This window comes from Fundulus heteroclitus, chromosome 18 (genome assembly GCF_011125445.2).
Source record: "Fundulus heteroclitus isolate FHET01 chromosome 18, MU-UCD_Fhet_4.1, whole genome shotgun sequence".
In the NCBI taxonomy this organism is placed as follows: domain Eukaryota; kingdom Metazoa; phylum Chordata; class Actinopteri; order Cyprinodontiformes; family Fundulidae; genus Fundulus; species Fundulus heteroclitus.
Genome location: NC_046378.1, coordinates 8,577,988 through 8,599,111, shown reverse-complemented (window position 1 = coordinate 8,599,111; position 21,124 = coordinate 8,577,988). Strand labels below are relative to the sequence as shown.

Here is a 21,124-nt window from a genome sequence, read left to right as displayed (position 1 = left end):
CTGCAACATGATTGGCCCAAACTGTTTTTTGTTCGGAAACAAATGGTTGAGGCCAGATCGGTACAAGGTGGATTTTTGTTTGTTTGTGAACGCACAAATCCAGCAAGAATTCGTCTTGCAGGCACGGTAAACAAGCCCAGATTTCAGCAAAGTTTCTCAGTCATTTGAATGGAAGACATGAAAGAAGGCAAAACCCATCACAAAAACACATTTGATCTGATGATCCTGCTGCTGAAAAAAGTCGTTGCTCAGTTCGCTTTATTTGCTATGTGAAACAAAGTTCACAGCAAAGCGATAACAGGTGAAAACAGAACTCACTCAACTCAACTGTAGATCCAGTTAAATGACATCAGTATTTTGTTGTGGCAACTGTAACCCGTGATCACATTTAATTGGAACGTCACACACTGCCTCTGTAAGCATTCACGCAAATTTTTCTCAACACACTTCAAATAGCAATGGCACTTTATTCTAAGTAGAAGAAAAGCCCAGTATTACTTTACAGTCAGAGTAATAATTGCAACATTTCAAACAACCGGAACTTTAACAAACTAGGCTGGATGAGGACTTTCTCTGGCAAATCCTCTTGTCCGCGAAGAAATCTCAAATGCTCAATGTTAGATCACTGGAGCAGAGAGTTGCGTCTTGGGGATCAACAAAGCTGCACAACAAGCATTGGATGGTATCTCAACTGGTTGTCTGGGAATTGACAAAAAAAAAACGCCTTTTTCTTTCCCACCATCCCAAATGTGAACAAATATGCAGTTTACTAAACTCTGTGGACTTCAAAGGAGCATATGCATGTTATATGACTTTTCAAAATTAATATGCCAATAGCTTACTCTGCCCATTCTGCTGGCATATTATTTGTTATTTCTGTCTTTTACGCTCTGTTTTTGCTCAGTTTGTTAGTAAATAACGCCCTTCTATGTATATTCATCATAACAACACCACGTGACTGGACATACGGCACCGCACATGCGTACAATTCGTCCACAAGCCACTGTAGAACTCCCAGCAGAGTTGCAAAAAAATGATAAAAAGTCCAAGATCGAACAAGTGTAAAAACGCGTTCAAAAAAAAAGTTTGATTACAACATTGGGAATTCAGTATGGATGTTGGTGTACACTAAAGCATGAGCTAAAGCTGAGAGGGAATTCAGAGGTGCGAAGTTGATAGATACGTGAGTACATGTCCTTGCAAATAGTGCCACTAGTGTTAGCACTGCTTTTAAGCCCTGTTCTGATGGGATTAGTTTTATCAAGGGACCACATGCTATTTGTAATAATTACGCTAATTGTCTGTGTTGTTGATCCTATGCGAATCAGCCATGTTAGTAAAAATTCTTTAGCAAATTACCTACTATTAGGCCGTGGGCCAGAATCTGTACGGTGACTTTTCGTATGAACTGTCAGGGGGCAACTTTCTTCCACCGGGAAAAGTTGCTATCAAAACACCAATGTTCCCACGTTTTCACTTGCACATTAATAAGTTATAGCCGATAAAAATGTAAACTGTGGCGCCAGCTGGCAAGATCTTTGCCAGCTGGCGCCACAAAATGTTATTATTGGGCTTTCTTCGTCTGGAAACAAATGCATACAAACATCTTACGAGCGCAGCCATGATGAACTGGTGAACGCGCACAGCTGACAATACAGCGATCGGATTGGCTGAGCAGCAAAAATCGAATCACGTGACCTCTTGGACCGGAGCGCCACGTGGGAACGTGGGAACATTGGTGTTTTGAGATCCCTGCTATGTGTAGCAACTTTTCCCGATGCAAGAAAGTTGCCCCCTGACAGTTCATACAAAACTTCTTAAGGAAGCGTCCTACAGATTCTGGCCCACGGACTATATATTTTTCCACACTCTGAGTTTCTGTGATAATATTACTAATCCATGAGAAATGGGGGATATGTGATTAGGTGTTTCTTTATTTCCTGAGTACATTTATATTTGCTTTTGGCAAAGAATAGAGGCTGCATCGGAGGGTTTAGAAAACCTTTCGGCCTGTAACATGCTGCATCAAAAAGGAAAGGATGAATAGAAGGATTGATCAGAACATATCCAAATGTGGATCACATCATACATTGCACTGTATGTTATGATTAATGTTCTACTGGCTACTTCAAGCTGGAGTAGGTCTGGTTGGTCTTCAACAATGCCGAGCTGTCGCTTTTCCGCAAGGTATTGCAGGACGGTCGGGCTGTATTAAGTAGCTGTGTCAATGGCCACCATCTGGTTTTCTGGTAGTTCTGTGGTACTGACAACAGAGGGCGCAATGTCTGTTTATGTCTGCTGATTGATCGGTGCTGGAATTTATTTAGGCTAAAAAAGGACTATCAAAACACTATCAGGACATATGCTTTGTGTTTATAGCCTTATTTTATCGTGATTACCTGGTTTTTGGTCTTTTTGTATAGGCATATAACGTGCCTATACACCTTTAACATGAAGAAACTACAGGAGATGATTGTTATCTGAAAGGAATGTTATTGGTAAACAGATTGAGATCTCACAAAATTACTTTTAACAAAGTTTAGGAAGGGAATTCAAAACATGGCTTAATCTTTAGGGTAACACTGTGAAGCACATTTCAGATGTGGCTGTTGCACCCAACAGGTGCAGACACTGAGATAATGCTAGGACCTTGATGGCCTTTTTTCTCATCACCTGATTATGAAGTTTCTAAGTTTGGTGCTGAATGCTAAACAGTGAGGTCCAGCTACATTAGTCTCTGCATCCGCTATCAGTTGGTCATGAATGGCTGCAGTAGTTCAGCACCCATGATTTGAAGCTCGATTCCTCCTGTTTGGGTTGGTGAGTCGTCAACAGCAGGCTGGCACAAGTACTGGAGGCGCTGCAAAACGTTAAATGATAATATCCATCAGGAATTTCACAGAAACAAACACACCACTGACATTAGATTGTGTGGTCGCTGTATAATTTCCGTAGGTTTTTTTTTCACATGAAGTTGGTGAAGATTCTCAATCATTCAGGTCATGATCAATCAATCAAAAAAAAAAAAAAAAGTTTTTTAACCTTGGATTTTCCACATGAAGGTATACGATTGTGAGGAGTTGAGCTTCAGGACTTTATTTCATAATATGTTCATCTTTTAAAACCAGCTTATGATGTCACACATCATGCTTTTTTGAGTTATGGAAATATCAGTGGGCTGCACAATGTTGCAGTGGGTAGCACTGTTGCGTTGCAGCAAAGGCTCAAGTCCTGCCCTTGCCCTGGAAAAATCAGTTCCAAAGACTATACTCATCTGCAGTAGATGAAATTCAGCAAGAGTCAGATTTAGCAACATGACTCCTTTCTGCAAACTTAATCACTGTTCAGCTCATTGACAAAAGTCTTAAGACGACGTTGTATGACCAAACATTTAGCTTGCTCTTAAATACTAAGCTTCAGTTATACATTTTTGTTGTATTTATATTTTTGAGAATACTGATTCACATATGCATTAATTTTCATTCAATAAACTTTCACCAAATCATGATGGAATTTCAAGTCCACGATTTTGATCTGTCTTTTTCTTTCTTTGAATATATAATCCATGTATATCATGTTTTCTTTATGTTAAAAACCATGTAGCTTAATTTGTAATTCTCAGACATAGGCAACAGTCTCACCTGCCTGGGTGTGCCACTCCCAGTAGCCAGCTTATAAAGGGCCCATCCTGGCACAAGCAGGATGGAGGAGAGGGCCAGCAGCCAGCCCAAGACGTAAGCCCAGGATGGGTATGTGTACCAGCGATTAAAGGTTAGAGGCTGGTACTTGACTAATGAACATATGAAAGTTCCCTGAGAAGACAAATGGAGTTGGTTTAGTTTGACACTGGCTTGAACTTGAGGATGAAAAATGATTCATTTCATCTGTTTCCATGTTATCCAGTGGCTTCATCTCAACACACTGAAACAGTGACAGGTGGCTTACCAGTGAGACCAGTGGTGTGAGGTAAAGCCAGCAGATTCTGAAGAATGGATTGGCTTGCACCCCTGTCATATCCTTTATGATGCCATACAACCGATCTGCCCCTAAATAGATACATAAATGTATGATTGGATGTTACATGTTTGTGAATGACATTGTAACCTACATTCAACAAACAATCATGATTATTTATTTTTATGCCTATTAAGAGTAAAGCCCCCATTAAAATTATTGACACCCCATTAGCCAATATCAGAATCAGAAATACTTTAATAATCCCAGAGGGAAATTACTGTTTCAGTACAACCGCCATCACATACATCACAAACATTTCAGGGGAAGAAGATTTACTGAGGCCATGCTGCCAATGACACCGCTTACACGGTGCCCTCAGGGCGCTGCCATTACTCTGTGGAAAGATAGGGGCCACAATAGGGTGAGTAAAATATTTCTCCCCCTATATCCTAATAAAGAATACCGTTTTAAATATCAAAAACCTCGGCATAAGAAGCACAAATAAGACGAGACACATAAAAGCAGAAAGGTTAACATTGGAGACTAGTCGCGTGTAAGTTCATCTGTTTTTGTGAGCATCAGTTATGTGTCTATGTTTGGGTGAAGCGTTTATATTTCCTTGAATACTCTCCAGAGGCCATTGTCCTTGATGTTATCAGCCGGCCAACAGTTCAGAAAGCAACCGCAGATGTCAGCGGGGGAGGAGGGAGCAGGGGAGAGTTCTGAGCACTCTACACCATAACCAGTGTGCAATTTGCAAAAAAACCAGAGATGGGGGGATCATTTCCTCGATTAATCACATAATGTCGATAGGTAACTCGAGATTATTTGCAAATTAATTGTATGTTTTATCCTTTTATTTCTGAAAGTGTAATAGCCTGTTTGGGCATTTTAATATGCAATTTTGCAATAAATGACACTAATAAAATACATGCTTGTACAAAAAATATTTTTATTTTGTTATTTTTCAAGCACTTTTGAGAATTGGAATGAAAACATCCTAGTGACAAATGTTAAACTCTGGACTATAATGGCTAAATGACTAATCATGACGCCCTGATGTTTACACAATGTGTAAATAAATTTGTAAATAAATACCATGCCGATATATTTTTTTGCCTCTTAAACAAAGATAAACATGGTATTAGGCATTAATAAAAAATGTACATTTCAATAAAGTCATAAGTTTTATTGTTCGTTTTTTCACTCTCTCTCACACACATCTAATTCTGAGCTTTCACACCAACAATAACTTCTTTGAATATGTTTGCTTGCTGTTTATATCCATATTCATACAGTTTAAGCCTGGAAAAAGGTTTTAAATCTCCAGGTCATTCCAGTCTTACACTTTGCTTGCAACTGGGCAGGAGCTTAGTACCCTGAATGAGACTGTTTAGCAGCTGTTTAGTAAATCCAGGTCCTTCGTTTGGCAACGTGATTCAGCATTAGTTTGACAAATACAGAGAAAACAAATTAATAAGCATTAAAGTACGGTTTATGGGTTGGGTTTCTGCAATGTTCTCAGCATGTTAAAAGCTCATCTTCAGAACCAATGTCTGCTCAAAATGGTGATCTGCACCAAGTAATCTACTTTCAGCAGTTATCACCGGTTATTGCACCGTAAACTGCAGAAAATATGAGCAGAGTTGCTCTGTCTGCCTTTACTACTGTCGGCTCCTATGGCGGAGGGATATTTCAGCTGGATACACTCAGTGTCTAGTGAAGGCAGGTCTCCTAATAACCGCTGTTTCGTCACTTATTTTAGAGCCCAAATAAGCGATTTAACTTTCAGAAACGTGCCCAAAAAAAAAAAAAAAACGCAACCCGTGACTTAAAATTTTTACAAGCGCCTTTAGAATAAAAGAAGCCCAAAGTCGCATTAAATAAACAGTCTTTGGCAACAGTGAGCACGGATCTGTTTCGCTACAGTCTCTCGCTCTCTTGAAACTACGGAAAGCGCCGAGGGTAAAAGAAACACAGTTCGGGAGCACGGTGGGGGGAAAAACATTAGGGAACGGTGTGTGTGTTTTGACGCGCGATTAACGGCGACAAAAAAAAATGTCAGTGTTGTGGTCTTAAGCGTTAAAACTGACAGCCCTAATTTATATACATTTGTCAAATTCAGACCAGAGGGGGGGAGGAATGTATCCCCCCAGGGATAAAACATGAATGACCAGAGGGGGGGACGTCACAAGCAGAGGGGGGGTAAATCCCTCACATCCCCCCGGCAAATCACACCCAGACCATAACAATCCAGGAGTGTTAGAGATAGGGAAGGCATAATCCAAATACTTTATTTGTTATGAGGAGAAGCTGCACTGACTTCCCTGTCTGCTTTAATATATGTGTGTATATATATATATATATATATATATATATATATATATATATATATATATATATATATGATCTTTTATTACAATAGCATAATCTCACATTGAAAATGTGTCAGGATCCCCAGGGGTGTGATTGCTTATGGTAGATCCCTGTGGATCCAATCCTGCAGTGTTTATGTTACTGTTTTATATTTTCCATCCCTACGTCCTTACTTGTTTTGTTTAGTCTTCTTTTTTTTTTTTTTTTATATTTTATTTAGTCAACTATCTGCAACAGTACATTGAACACAGGGACAAAGTAAAACATGACATTTTTTTTTTTTTTTTCCCCTTCTCCCCTCCTTCCCTCTCCCGATCCCGTGGACTCTTCCTTTACCTTCTGTTTATTCTGTCCCCTACCCCTCCCCATCCATCCGTACCCGGCTGCAAAAAAAACAAAAAAAAAAAAAAAAAAAAAAAAAGCAAAAAAAAGTAATTAAAAAAAAAAAAAAAAAAAAAAAAAAAAAAAATTATACAGCTGAGGAATCACAATCATGAAAAACCCAGGGGACTAAGACAGAGTACAGAAACATGGACAGCATGTAGAACAGACGTCCGCGCAAGCGTAGGTACACAGATCAAGACAGAACATGGATATTTAAAACCGCACAGGTTGACAATCACTATCGATAGCCAGATTCACAAGGAGCCGCCGGGCCGGGGGGGACAGGCAACTACAGCAGAGCTGACTCCTATGCGATTTTCAGGCTCGAGGGAGGGTATCCAGTCTTTCAAAATAAGATAATAGAGGGGCCCAAGTTTTGTAAAATTTTTGGATCGAACCTCTAAGGCAAAATTTGATCTTCTCTAACTTAAGGAACATGGACAGATCTTTCAACCAAAGAGAAGCCTTGGGTGGGTGTTCTGATTTCCACGCTAATAATATTCTTCTTCGGGCGAGGAGAGTTGAAAAAGCTAGTACATTTTTAAAATTATGTGTTAATGATATCCCCTCCCCTGGAGTTCCAAATATTGCCAATTCAGCAGTGGGTTGGATACCTATTTCAAAAGCTTCCGAAAGGATCTGAAAAATTGTGGACCAGAAGTTACACAGTTTGTTACAGGTCCAGAACATGTGAGTTAGATTTGCCTTAGCTATGTGGCACCTAGCACAGGTTTCACTCACTGTAGAATAAATCCTTGAGAGTCTGGCTCTACTGTAATGAATCCTATGAAGGACCTTGAACTGAATTAGTCCAAGTCGAGCGCATGATGTTGACCCATTTACTCTACGTAATGCGTGGTTCCAAGTTTCATCAGAGATGTGTATTCCAATTTCCTCTGACCATTCCTCTCTGATCTCATTGAGCTTCACAGTATTGAAAGATGAGATGCTATTATAAAATTTGGAGATTAAGCCCCTATCTTGTGTTGGAGTTTGCAAAATTATGTCTATTCCTCCCTTTGGGGGTAAATTGGGAAAGCAGGGACTAATGTTACGAACAAAGTCACGGATCTGGAGGTATCGAAATAGGGAGGAACGCTGTAAGCTAAATTTAGAGGAAATAGCATCAAAGGTAGCGAAAATTCCATCTATATATAAGTCACTAAATTTATTTAAGCCTGCTCTCCGCCAATGGGCAAAGACAGGATCTGATAAGGATGGCGGGAAAACATGGTTATGACATATGGGACTGTAGATAGAGAAGTTTATCATATTGAAGTGTTGTCTAAATTGTGACCATATTTTTAGGGTTGAGATTACAACTGGGCATGACGAATGCTGCCTCGGAGAGAGAGGAAGCTTTGAGGTAACTAATGCAGGGAATGATGATGGCTTACATGCATTCAGTTCTAATTGACACCAGTCAACATCTGGTTGATGGAGTAGACAGACTATTTTTTGTAGGTTTGCTGCCCAGTAATAATACAACAGGTTAGGTAGAGCCATACCCCCCTCATCCTTATGTCTCTGAAGGAAGCGCCTGCTGATTCTAGGATGTTTATTACCCCACATGAATGAGGATAGCTGTTTATCGATAAGTCTGAAGAATGATTTTGGGAGAAAAACTGGGATACTCTGAAACAAATACAGAAATCTTGGCAAGACGTTCATTTTAATACATGCTACTTTACCCGCTAAGGATAAATTTAGGACACTCCATTTCTGGAGGTCACGTTTGAGATTATTAAGCAGAGGGGAGAGATTTTTTTCAAACAGATCAGAGAAAGAACGTGTCACGTTAATTCCCAAATATTTGAATCCTGCTCTAGCAAGAGGGAAGGGCAGGTCAGTTTCTGTAATTTGGAGCGCAGAATTATTAATTGGAAAACATTCACTCTTTGAGAAGTTCAACTTGTATCCTGAGAATTTACCAAAACGGTTTAGCAAACTCACAATGTTGGAGATAGATGATACTGGGTCCGAGATGTAGAGTAATAAGTCGTCCGCATACAGGGACAGCCGATGTTCCAGCTGTTTTCTACAAATTCCCTTAAAACTCTGTGAAGTCTTGAGCATAATTGAGAGTGGCTCAATAGCTAAAACGAAGAGGAGTGGGCTGAGGGGACAACCCTGCCGGGTACCTCTGGATAGAGAAAAGGGCCCAGACCTTGTTTTGTTAGTGATTATACTCGCTTTGGGTGAAGTATACAACAGTTGTATCCATGATGTAAATTTGGGCCCAAACCCAAACCTAGCTAGTACTGCAAATAGGTAAGGCCACTCAACCCGGTCGAATGCCTTCTCCGCATCGAGGGAGACCACAACCTCAGGAGACTCCCCCGATTCAGGAGAATGGACAACACCAATAAGCCTACGTATATTAGAGAAAGAGTGACGACCCCTCATAAACCCAGTCTGATCTGAGGAGATTATGTCAGCCATGTCTGCGTCCAGTCTCATAGCCAAAAGTTTAGCTAAGATTTTAACGTCACCATTTAGAAGTGATATGGGCCTGTATGAAGCGCAGTCTGTTGGATTTTTACCATGTTTTAGTAAGAGTATGATGTTAGCTTCTGTAAGAGTCTGTGGCAAGGTTCCCCGCTCCAGTGAGTAGTTAAACATTTCAAGTAAAAGAGGTGCTAACTTGGATGAGAATTTTTTATAGAATTCGATTGGATAGCCATCTGGTCCAGGGGCCTTGCCACTCTGCATTGCTGAAATAGAATTGATAACCTCACTAAGTGTAAGGTGCTTATCCAAATCCCTTTTCCTATCAGGACCAATAACAGGGATATCCAAGCTGTTTAAGAAATTATTCATATCCGAGTTGTCCTCTGGGAATTGTGACGTATATAGGTCAGAATAAAATTTCTCAAAGACTTGGTTTATTTCAGCTGGATCAATAGTTTGCTCGTCAGGGGTCTTTTGGATCTGTGATATGAGCTGCGCCGCTGACCGGCTCTTGAGTTGGTGGGCCAGGAGGCGGCCCGCCCTCTCACCATGTTCATATACAAATCCACGGGATCTAAGCAAGGATTGTTCCACATCCTGCGTTGATATAAGATTATATTGCATTTGCAAACAAAGTCTCTCTTTGTACAGCTCGGGGGAGGGTGACATTGAATGTCTACGGTCCAGCTCCAGCATAGAACTGATAAGCTGTTCCTGCCTTAATCTTCTAATTTTGTTGCGTGTTGCCGTGTAGGATATTATCTCACCTCTAATTACCACTTTTAATGTTTCCCACAAGATGGATGGCGACACAGAATCTGATTTGTTTTCGAGCAAAAAATTATCTATGGCAGTAGACATCGATTCACAAAAATTGTCATCTGCTAGCAAAGTTGAGTCAAATCTCCAGATGGGCCGCTGAGCCTGATTAAGTGGAAAGGCTAAGTCCAGTATTACTGGTGAATGATCAGACACTACAATAGCAGAATATTCACTTTTCTTGACAAAGGGTAGCAGAGTTTTGTCTACAAAAAAACAATCAATCCTTGAATACGACTGGTGGACATGTGAAAAAAAAGAGAATTCCCTATGATTTGGAAATAAAAAGCGCCAAGGATCTATACAACCCGCTTCCTTCATGAATGCTGCTAAGGCCTGAGCCATCTTTGATGGAGATGACAATCTAGAGCTGGAACGGTCTAGGGTCGGATCCATAACACAATTCATGTCACCACCCAATATCAAACGGTGAGAATTCATGTTAGGTAGAGCAGAGATTAACCTGGATATGAAAGAGGGGTCATCCCAGTTGGGAGCATATATGCAAGCAAGTGTAACTTGAGTATTATATAGGGAGCCAGAAACTATAACATATCGGCCCTGTGGATCTGATATGGACGAGCTTAAAGTAAACTGTATGTTTTTATGAATCAATATTGCTGTTCCCCTCGCTTTAGTATTAAATTGTGAATGGTAAACTTGTCCCACCCAAGGCTTCTTAAGTTTTATATGGTCTGCAGAGACCAAATGAGTTTCCTGTAGAAATGCTATTTCTGTTTTAAGTTTTTTAAGGTGGGAAAAAATTTTGGCCCGTTTCACTGGTCCTCTCATGCCCTTTACATTCCAACTAGTAAAGCGAACTGCTGAGGCGTCCACTCTTACACTGTTGCTACATACATTAGCCATGATAATCCAATTTTATACCTGTCCCGGCCCAGCAGCTCCACCTGGCACACCCACGGGTGCATGTCTTCCTATGCATGTTCAAATTTTTAAGAAAAATAACGTAGAAAAAACAACACAAATCAGCTGTATGAATGAAAAAGGCAGCCCTGAACCCAACCCTTTTTAGAACCCACCCCAGTTGTATCCTTGCTTCTCTTGTCGAAGCCAACTGCTGTCCCATAAACACCTCGTAGGTCTTCCGATAGGCCATACACATCCCCAAACTAACTTTGGAAGGTTCCCAATAAACTTGGTATTAAGGAGTTACACTCTTTAAACAATAAGTTTAAACAGCACCAGCAACTATAAACGGTGGATAGTGTAAACGCCACAGGGCAATTGTACAATAACCAGCTAGATTATGAACGTGGATTTTTGTGCTAAAATACACTAAATTTAAGTTTTGTTTAGTCTTCTTTTAAGTGTTTAGGTTTATTATGTTCTGATGTCTGTTAGATCCGGTTATGAGAGGAGAGTAGCCAGTAGCCCAGGTAACACAGTTAGCATTGTTCAGTGAAGCTCGGCAACTTCGTGAGCTGCCCACCGAGATCCTCATGTACATTCATGGCATTTTTTTCTTTGACAAAAATATAAAATTGAAACTGAACACTGGTGTAGTGTTTAGACTTTGGAGGTAAAGAGAGGCATGGCTCGCAACACATCTCGTTTTGGTCTACAGAGAGTGTGCTCAACAGCACACCTAGTGGTGAAATTTCACTTGTTAAACTTTGTGGCCTGGAGTGCACATAATATGGAATCTTTAGGGTCATTCACATGCTATAAATTCACCCAGCCTTCTTGTGGGATACCAGGGCAAGTAAGAGTCACATAATGTGTTATGTTTGGTAAGCTTTATGGAGGTTTATGGTTTAAAAGCTTTACATTGTTCTGGAATGTTTATCTTGGTAGACTCCTAGAAACATCTGATAAATGTCTCAAGAAGCCAACTCCTTATTTGACACTGGGATGTGAACCTGTTTTGTTCGTGGGGAGACAAGCACATATAGAATGAATGTGTATGCACCCCCCCCCCCACTCTTTCAGACATCACTTATTCTCTTACTCAGGGCGGCAGCTCAGACATCAGAATCAGAATCAGAATCAAGTTTAATCGCCAAGTAGGTTTGCACTTACAAGGAATTTGACTTGGTGTTGATGGTGCAGACAAAAAATAAGAATACAGTAAAATAAAAAGTAAAAAGGATATATATACAGAAGCTATATACACTCAGTACTCACTCTAACTACATGTGCATGCAGCCAACACCGCAAGACGGACTCCATGTTTTACTACATGGGGGCTTTACCATAGAGTTGTAAGTGTGTGTCTCCCCTTGAAATTCCAATTTTAATTAAATATATGTATATTCCAAATGTTTTGTCTCTGATAATTGTTTTCTTCCTTTGCTGCCGAATCTATGAACCGGGTGAGGCGGGCCTTAGTGAATGAGACAGGAAGATTAAGAGGCTGCCTCGTCAGCTGCTAGACACTCTGATCAACTTGCAAAGGTCAAGGTTAATAAATAAATCTATTATTCATTTTATGAGAACTGTTAGGGCCATAGATAACTGTAGCAGCAGTCATTGAAGCAAACAAAAGCAAACATTTTCTTCCCATGAGTAAATGTGCTCAAATCTAACAATGAACTTTTTTCTGCATTGATTTTTTAGATTTATTTATTTAATTATTTGTTTTTGCATGATATTACAGTATTGCAATTAAGGATGGATTTGTTTTAAGACTGTTTAGATATCTTTACCAGGAGTTGTAGTTATCATGGAGGTAGCTGCTTGTCATCAAATAATGAGGGAGTTGTGTGCTACTCATTATATTTATATAAATTAACACCAGTTTACGTACCAAACACCCATCCCATTGACAGAGTTTCAAACACACAGAGGAAGAGGATGCAGGCTCCATTACTTGCATAGTGGTCAAACAGCTGGAAGACAAACATCCCTCCCTTGGAAAAACAGTAGAGAAAGTTAGTCATTTTCTTAGTTTACATTTTTGGAAGAGGATATTAAAGTCAGGATATTAAAAAATCTTAACATTAAATACAGACTTCAGTGACCATGATGAGTTGAGAGAAGAAGCAAATTAGACAGAACAGGAGGAGGAAGCTCTCCCGATGTCCTGCCCGTCGCATAACTCCGGGAAATATGTCTATAATGGACGTCATCAACACCTCCATGGCAACAAACTGCGGAACAGAAAATAACACAAGTACATTTTTAGATGTATACACCTGATCTTCTTAAAGCAGTTCTTTCATTCGCCTGAGTAGCTTACTTGTGTGTCCAGACCCAAGAGGATGAGCATGACAAAGAAGCAGATGGACCAGAGTTGGGGCAGAGGCATCATGGCTACTGCCTGAGGGTATGCGATAAACGCCAAGCCTGGACCTGGAAAACCATGCCACTGTGATGCTTTAATAATCTCCTTCCACTAATAGGCCTTTATTAATCTTTCAACTGCCCTATCAAGTGAAAGCCGACCAATAACACTGGAGAATTTTATTATCTAACTACTGATAAACGGGAGTTTTGGAAAGAGAAGTTTAATTTTTTTCCCCTTTCCTACAGAACCTCATTGTTATAGGCAACTTCTTTCCTTCCTAAAACCAATAAAAGTATTTGGGGGATTGCTTCATGATCAAGATCAAATCAGCATGCAAGCTTATTATTATAATTATTATTATTTTACGTTCCTGTAGTGCTCCTCAGCTGGTTTGATTTCTGCTAAATTATGTTTGCTAGAAATTAAATGTGACCTAGCATGAATAACATATTGTCATGATGCTTGGATGTTTGTGTTTATTAATAAATCCCACTCACCTGTGTTAAGCATTTTCTGTTGATACCCCGTTGAATTTACGTTCCGGGTTTTTGTTCCTCCTGTGTTGCATCGTCTATTTTCATGCTCTGTTTTTGATCCCTGTTCCTATGTTGTTTATTTCTTGAGTTGGCTTCATTAAAATATTATTTGTAGCATGCGCCTGCTGACGTCTTGTTGCCGCTTTGACAGAACGACGCAACCAAGAAATGGACCAGGCAATGGGTGTGGAGGTAATCACCTCTTTTGAGTACTTCTGTCGGCCGGCGGAGAAGAACATGCGCCAGGCAGATGAGATGGAAGAGCGGCGATTGCTGTGGTGGGGTTCAAGGTTAGCCATCCCTCTCCCTGGTACCGGTCCCCGGTGTCACAACCCTTCTCCACAATGGCAGGGCAAAAGGTCCCGGCGTAGCAGGCGACGAAGGGTAAAAAAAACTACTCGCGATCAGGGCTGACACTCTTCGTGAAGGTCAGTATCAACGGCAGCTCTGAGATGCCTAATGGCACCAACCCCTGCTCCGGGACGCCTGACGCCCCCCAAACCTCCTCCTCATCTCAAGCTGCAGCCTCGTCAAGTCCCAAGCCCCGAGGTCTCCGACAGGGATTTTCAGGAAGACATGCATTGTGTTACTCACCTAAAGAAACTATGTGAGTTTGTTTAGGTGGTTGAGGCTCTTGTCTTGGTCCCAGAGGACCCCAGCGTGACAGGTCCAAGGCTTCCTCTGGGGTTCACAGTTGGATTTCTGTCAGAGATTCTCAATGGTCTCTAGTCTTCTTCAGAGGAGCTTCCAAGTGGTATCCGGTTTTCTTCAGAGGAGCCTCCAAGTGTTGTTGTCTGGTTGTTTTGTGTTTGGACACTTGTGGGCATCTGGAATCCACCCTTGAGGAGGGGATAATATCATGACGCTTGGATGTTTGTGTTAATAAATTAATCCCACTCACCTGCATAGAGCATTTACCATTGATTCCCTGTTGAATTTAAGTTCTGGGTTTTTGTTCCTCTTGTCTTGCATCGTCTGTTTTCGTGCTTTGTTTTCCTTGGCTGTTTTCGATCTCTGTTCCTATATTGTTTATTTCTTGAGTTAGCTTCATTAAAATATTATTTTCTGCATGCACCTGCCGTCGCCTTGTTGCTGCTTTGGTCCTTCACCCAAAACCATGACACATATAGGTATTTATCGTTCTAGAACAAATCTTTACTCAGATTCATCGTCTGACACTTATTTCTTGGACTTTCATTTTCTGCTGAATGGAAATATATTTGGGTACTGTATTTTTCGGACTATAAGGTGCACTTAAAACCCTTACATTTTCTCAAAAATGTAAGGGTACTCAACGTGGACTCTGCGCGGACTCCGCAGATACAGGTACATGGTGTCACACTACAAACTTCTCTTTGGTAAGAAGTCTTTACATCAAACTGTTTTATATGTGACACCAGGCTTAAAACACTGCGCTGCTCAAAGCAGGCAGTCGCAAGGACACGCGGCATCACAGTCCCTCTCTGTTCTCACTGACAGGTGGGAGCCTGCTGGAAAAGAAATGGCTCTAGGTGCTCAGCTACCAAATCACATATTTTACCATCCGTTCCGCTGCTTCCACCCACTGTTAGAAAGTGTGGGAATTGTAGGACTTTGCCCCAAGAAATGAAAATGTGTGCGGAGAGTCAGTGCGGACTTCGCCAAGCACACAGTATGTGCACAGTACGCCCGAGTATGTGGGAACGTTTAGGCAGCCTGTGCTGGGGTTAGTGCTAGCAACAATAAACCTAGTAAGTAAACCTAGTAAGTTAGTACAAAAGTTAGATTTATTTTAGCCTTACGTTAGAAACAGCACAGTGTAGTCCAACTACTCTGTCCTCCCAACAGAGACAGATACAGAGCTGCGTACATGAAGGGGTGAAGTGATATTATACACTTAGGAAGAATATTTAGTGCGCCTTATATGTGGACAAAGACACACATAGACACGTTATGGTCCGGAAAGTACAGTGACTATACGGCAAAACAATGTGTATTCAATATCCTTATGATTACACACTAAATATGTAAAATTTTGACATATTCTTCCTTTAGAACCATAAGCATAAGCAATGTCATTGATCAATTTTAGGTGCTGAATTATTTTGCGGTAGAAGCTTTTTCCTTTTAGTTAATGACGTTCTCAACAGTCTGGCACATATTCTGTTTGTATTCAGCCTTCCCTAGATCAATAGTATGCAGAGCCACCTTTTTGCTGCAACTACAGCTACAAATCTTTGGGTTTGGTTCTACCCGCTTTGCAAATTCAGAGACAGAATTTTCACAAACTATGCTGGATAGACTGCATCTGAGGAAATTTTTTTCTGTGGCCATTCAAACACTATAATGTACTTTAAAGTAAACCCTCCCATTATAATTCTGGCTGCTTTTTTTTTTGTCCTGGTGTCCTGGCATCCCCACAGAACTGCATAGCGCAAAACTTCCTGAAAATAAGTTGATATACACCTGACTCTGCCACCTCTGCAATGGGGATGCCTTGCTCGTGAGCCATGAATCCCAGCACAGAGAACACTGCGAACCCAGCGACAACACTGGTACCACTGTTCAGGAAACAAAGCCACAGGCAGTCCCTAAAAAACAGAGCAATGCAGCAGATACACTGTGTTTAATGCATGTCTGACATGCTTTTGTAAAATGCAAGAAATGTTTGAAAAACATAAATTGTTTCACCTGTAGCAGTTGTTGTCTTGTTTGTTGTAGCTGCCCAGGACAATCAGAGAGCCCACACCAACACTGTAGGAGAAGAAGATTTGCCCCCCGGCTTCCATCCACACCTGTCCCATCGACAGCATCAGCTGCCTCATTTATCTCAGTTATTTAAATGTCCTTCTTTTATCACTGAGATCCTACCTGAGGGTCAGCTAGTCGTGAAGGATCAGGCAGAAGATAAAACACGACTCCGTCAAGAGCACCGGGAAGAGATAGTCCTCGAATCAAAAGGATTACCAACATGACGTACGGAAAGGTGGCAGTGAAGTACACCACCTGGCAAGAGTGAAAACACAAGTTTGAAATCATTTGTTGAACAGCACTCTCTACATTTGTTACTATCCTTGGTAATCAGTGGAACGCACGCTTCTCTTCTGTTCACCTGACAGATTTCTTAGAATTTTGCTCTGGGGACTATGATGGCCATGTGTTGAGATTAAATTTGGGTATGGTGTACAACTTTTCTGTTCATTTTGCTATAGGTTTAGGATCATTATCCTGATTAAAGAGCCTGTGATGACTCATTTTCAGGCACAGGCATCTGATTTTAATTTAAAGGTCCTGGTGATTTTTATTATGGCAAACAGTGTTGAGGGCAGAGTTCTGAAAATCCAACATTGTAGCCAGACAATAGAGTTAGGATTAAAAGGTTAATTGAAAACATGAGTAGTGGTAGATTAGGCTGGCAAGCAGAATCAGACTGACCAGGAGATGCAGGCAGTGACAGGACAAACCAGTGATGATGGCAGGGGCTGACCAGAACAGGCGATGTGGACTGAGGAACCACCAGAATGGGCAAAGCAAGCAGCTGGAAATAATTGCAGAGAACAATGTACGTGTACATTTGACAGTTTGCACCGGACCTTTCCTGTAGACTTGACTCCTTTCCAGATGCAGAAGTAGCAGATGATCCACATTGCAATCAAGCACAACATCACCTCCCACCTGATGCTGCCCAGCTCTTCTATCCCACCTGAGATAGCTAGGACACGGCGTCTGAAAGAAAAATAAAAAAGATCTTTTAAATTTGTCTGAGATAAATGGATGAATAACTCCCTTATCTTTACAGACATACTCCCAGAATTCAGTGGCTGCTGAGGTCGAATTTGTCCCGTTGGTCAACTTGAAGGTGCTGTTGGTTGTTGTAAAACTCCACACAGTTCTCTAAAAAGATGTTGACAAAGTGCGGTCAAAAGTGTGGTTTTGTGATGAATGTGCCTCTGCAGCCAGGAAACATATTAACACAACATTCGCATGTTACCCGTGTTCCAGTAGTTGTCACAGCTGGCCCATGGGAGCTGGGAACCGAAGGAGAAGATGAGGTAGAGCAAAGCCCAGGACAGGATAATGATGTAAGTCATGCAGCTGTAGAGGAGGATGAGCTGCCCTCCAAAGCCTATACCTACAGAACAGCAAACAACGACAACCATGATTAAAACTTTCCCATTTGGACACAAACTGAAAGTTTAATATTAAATAAATTCAGGTTAAGATTTTAACCTACAAAGGAAAGTCCTAGGTGGCATTAATCTAGTTAACAGTTCATTTGTACAGGCAAATACGCCATTCTGTCATTCTGTCATTCTGAACCATTTTATTTGCAGGAGATACATTCATATTATAGTCAGGAGCTCTGATTATGGTGTTTTACTTTCTCTGTTACAAAATAATCCAGTCGGGCAGGTCTTACCTTCTGCTAGTGGGCACAGCTTCCTCCAGCAGGTGATGCCCCCCTCCTGGGTGTACTGGCCCATGGTAGTTTCCAGCAGGAACAAGGGTACGCCACAGGTCACCACAAAAACCAGATACGGCACCAAGAATGCACCTGATTTTACAAAATGATTAGTTACCCGGTTTACAGGATTGGTGTAACAAGTATTGGACATTAGGTCAGTATATTTGCAACATGCTCGAGCCATTCCCTTTGCTGATTTAAAATTGCATTTTCTTTACCAATAACTTTACAAAAACTCAGTGACGCTGGTTACAGCAAACAGACTTGAATCAGAGTTAAACAGGACTCTTGTTCAGCTCTTCTGAAAATGCTTCAACCCCTCTTCAGGAGTCTTTGTCAATTCTGATGGCTGACACCTAACGTTTTGAGAAAAACTGGATATTTGCATCATACTCGAGCCATTTCCTTTGTTGATTTGACCAATAATTATGCACATTCTTTTCCACCTTTTTTTGAATGTTGGAAACCACAACTTCAGTTAATTTTATTTGGATTTTATGTAACACACCAATATGAGATAGTACATAAGATTAATTATTTAAAAAAAACAACATGCTGAATCTATGGGTTTTGACTAGACCATTTTAGAGAATCCATTTGCTTTGGTACAAACTATTGTATCTTTGGCTACATGCTTATGATAATTGCTCTCCTGGAAGGTGAACCTCCACCTAGGTGTCAAGTCTTTCACATTAACCAGGTTTTCCTTGTATTGCCATGTCTTTAGTTCCGCATTCTCCCCATCGACTCCAAACAGCTTCCCTGAATTCCTAAAAAATATTTATATGCTATAAATACTTTGGCCCAGACAGCTAAGCTTGGTTTAATCTAACTAGAGCACATTCTTGTTGGTGTGTGTCCTATACGTAGTTTGTGGAAATCCACAAATCTTGCCACTCGTCCATAATGGCTAGGTTTGTGGAGACGAACTGTTGTCCCGTCAACACAGTTTTCCACCTGAGCTGTAAATCTCTGCAGCCACTCCAGAGTTATTATGCATCTCTTGGCTGCTTCTCTGATCTAATGCTGGTTGAGGAGCTCAAAGTTCAGCTTTCATTTTTTAACCCTGCTTTCAAATTCTCCACATCTTCATCCTGTCTGCTGTGTTCCTTGGTCTCAATGATGCTGGTTACAGCAAACAGGCTTGAATCAGGGGCAAGGGGACTTTTGTTCAGCTTCTCTGGAAATGCTGCAACCCCTCTTCAGGAGTCTGTCAATTCTGATGGCTCACACCTAACGTTTTGAGAAAAACTGAGCCAAAGTCAAGTTGCCTCTACTTTAAACTCGTTTAGTGTTGCAATGACCTGGATCACTGAGAACTTGCAGAGGCATGATACTGGTTGTGCAATGATGCCCCCCAGCACACCTCTGAGGCCTTCCTAGTGTGTGGGTGTTTGTCTGTATATTTATAAATATACACTCACACAAATCCATGCCACACATTTTTTACTTTTATGTATTTGTAAAAACCACAGATCTTTTTTCTTCTATTTCTCGATTATGTACTACCTTGTGTCCATCCATCCATTTTCTAACATGGTATCACTTGTGGGGTCGCGAGGGGTGCTGGTGCCTATCTCCAGCACAGGTCGCCAGTCCATGACAGACTCTCTTGTGTTTGTCTACTAAATAAAATCCCGACATAATAAGCAGACGTTTGTGTCTGAAACATAAGGCGGAACTCTTTTACACAGTTTTGTCATAAAAGTCACTAAAAAAATTCTTAAAAGTGTTAGAGCCGAATTTTTAAGAAAACAGATAAAAGAAATCAAGGATAAGTCCTAAATGAAACCCTGACATCTGATCCATTGGAGCAGAGCCCATGAATGAGCCTTAGAATTTCTCTTTCATTGTACTGAAAAGGTACACCTCTAGCTACAGTAATATACAAGATTTATTTGCACAGTTTAGATTTTGTAGGACAAAGAGCTTTCCATGAAGAATAATGCTCTTAAACTGGAAGCTTAACTTAAACACGGTGAACCTTGAGTTGAGTTCAGTGAATTTTTGGACTGTTTGACAATCATCAATGGTCATGAGTACAAGAGCGCCTACATTGGCCCCTTGGTTGAATAAATCAGAACACAGATAGCATTTCTTTCTTTGCTTCCAGTTTAAATGTTCTGTTATGAGTTTAAGGCAGTGATAAAATGTAGAGTTTCCAGCAGTATTTGAAGGCATGAACTCAAGTTTCTAAGACATTCTTGTAAGAGTTAAGTTAAACCCCCAGAAACCCCCAGAAACTCCCTGCACAACCTAATTTTTACTTTAATAGAAATCCTTACTCTGGCAGTCGTAATAGGAAACCAATATTGTTTGTGCTTCTCCTCAAATTTCCAAGCTTTGCATTAATATACTTTTAAATATACTTACTATATAAGTTATAAAATCATGTCATTTAGCTGAGCAACACATATTCTCACATCTCATCTTTTAATTTTAAAAGTTAAGTTTTGAACTCTGGTTGATGACCTGACAGATTTGTACATTACTTTAACCACGTTTTTTAATTGTAAAGTGTGACTATCCATTTAGTCTCAACAGAAGTCTCAACAGAAAAGCTCAGACAGTTGCAAATTCATCTCTGCTTACCTCCTCCGTTTTTGTAGCAGAGGTAAGGGAACCTCCACACGTTGCCGAGGCCGACAACATTTCCAGCCACGGCCAGGAGGAACTCCACCTTACTCCCCCAGTGTCCTCTCTCCTCCACCTCTGGAGGAACCTCTTTCTGAGCACATTTTTCATTCAACATACCCACAGGCTTGCTCAGGACGCAGTCCTCTTCTTGGTCTCTAAGCCTTGTGTCTGGTTGTCTTTATGTCAGGCACAGATAGTTTATCAGTTTTCTATGGAAATGTAAATTTTCTCTAGGCTGAGAGGGATGTTTTGTTTATGGTACTTGAGTTTTCA

General features: G+C 40.7%; 1 pseudogene; it reads right to left on the bottom strand.

Annotated features, from left to right (window-relative positions):
• Nucleotides 1-1,827: 1,827 nt before the first annotated feature.
• LOC105940324 lies at nt 1,828-21,081 on the bottom strand (annotated as a pseudogene).
• Nucleotides 21,082-21,124: the final 43 nt, after the last annotated feature.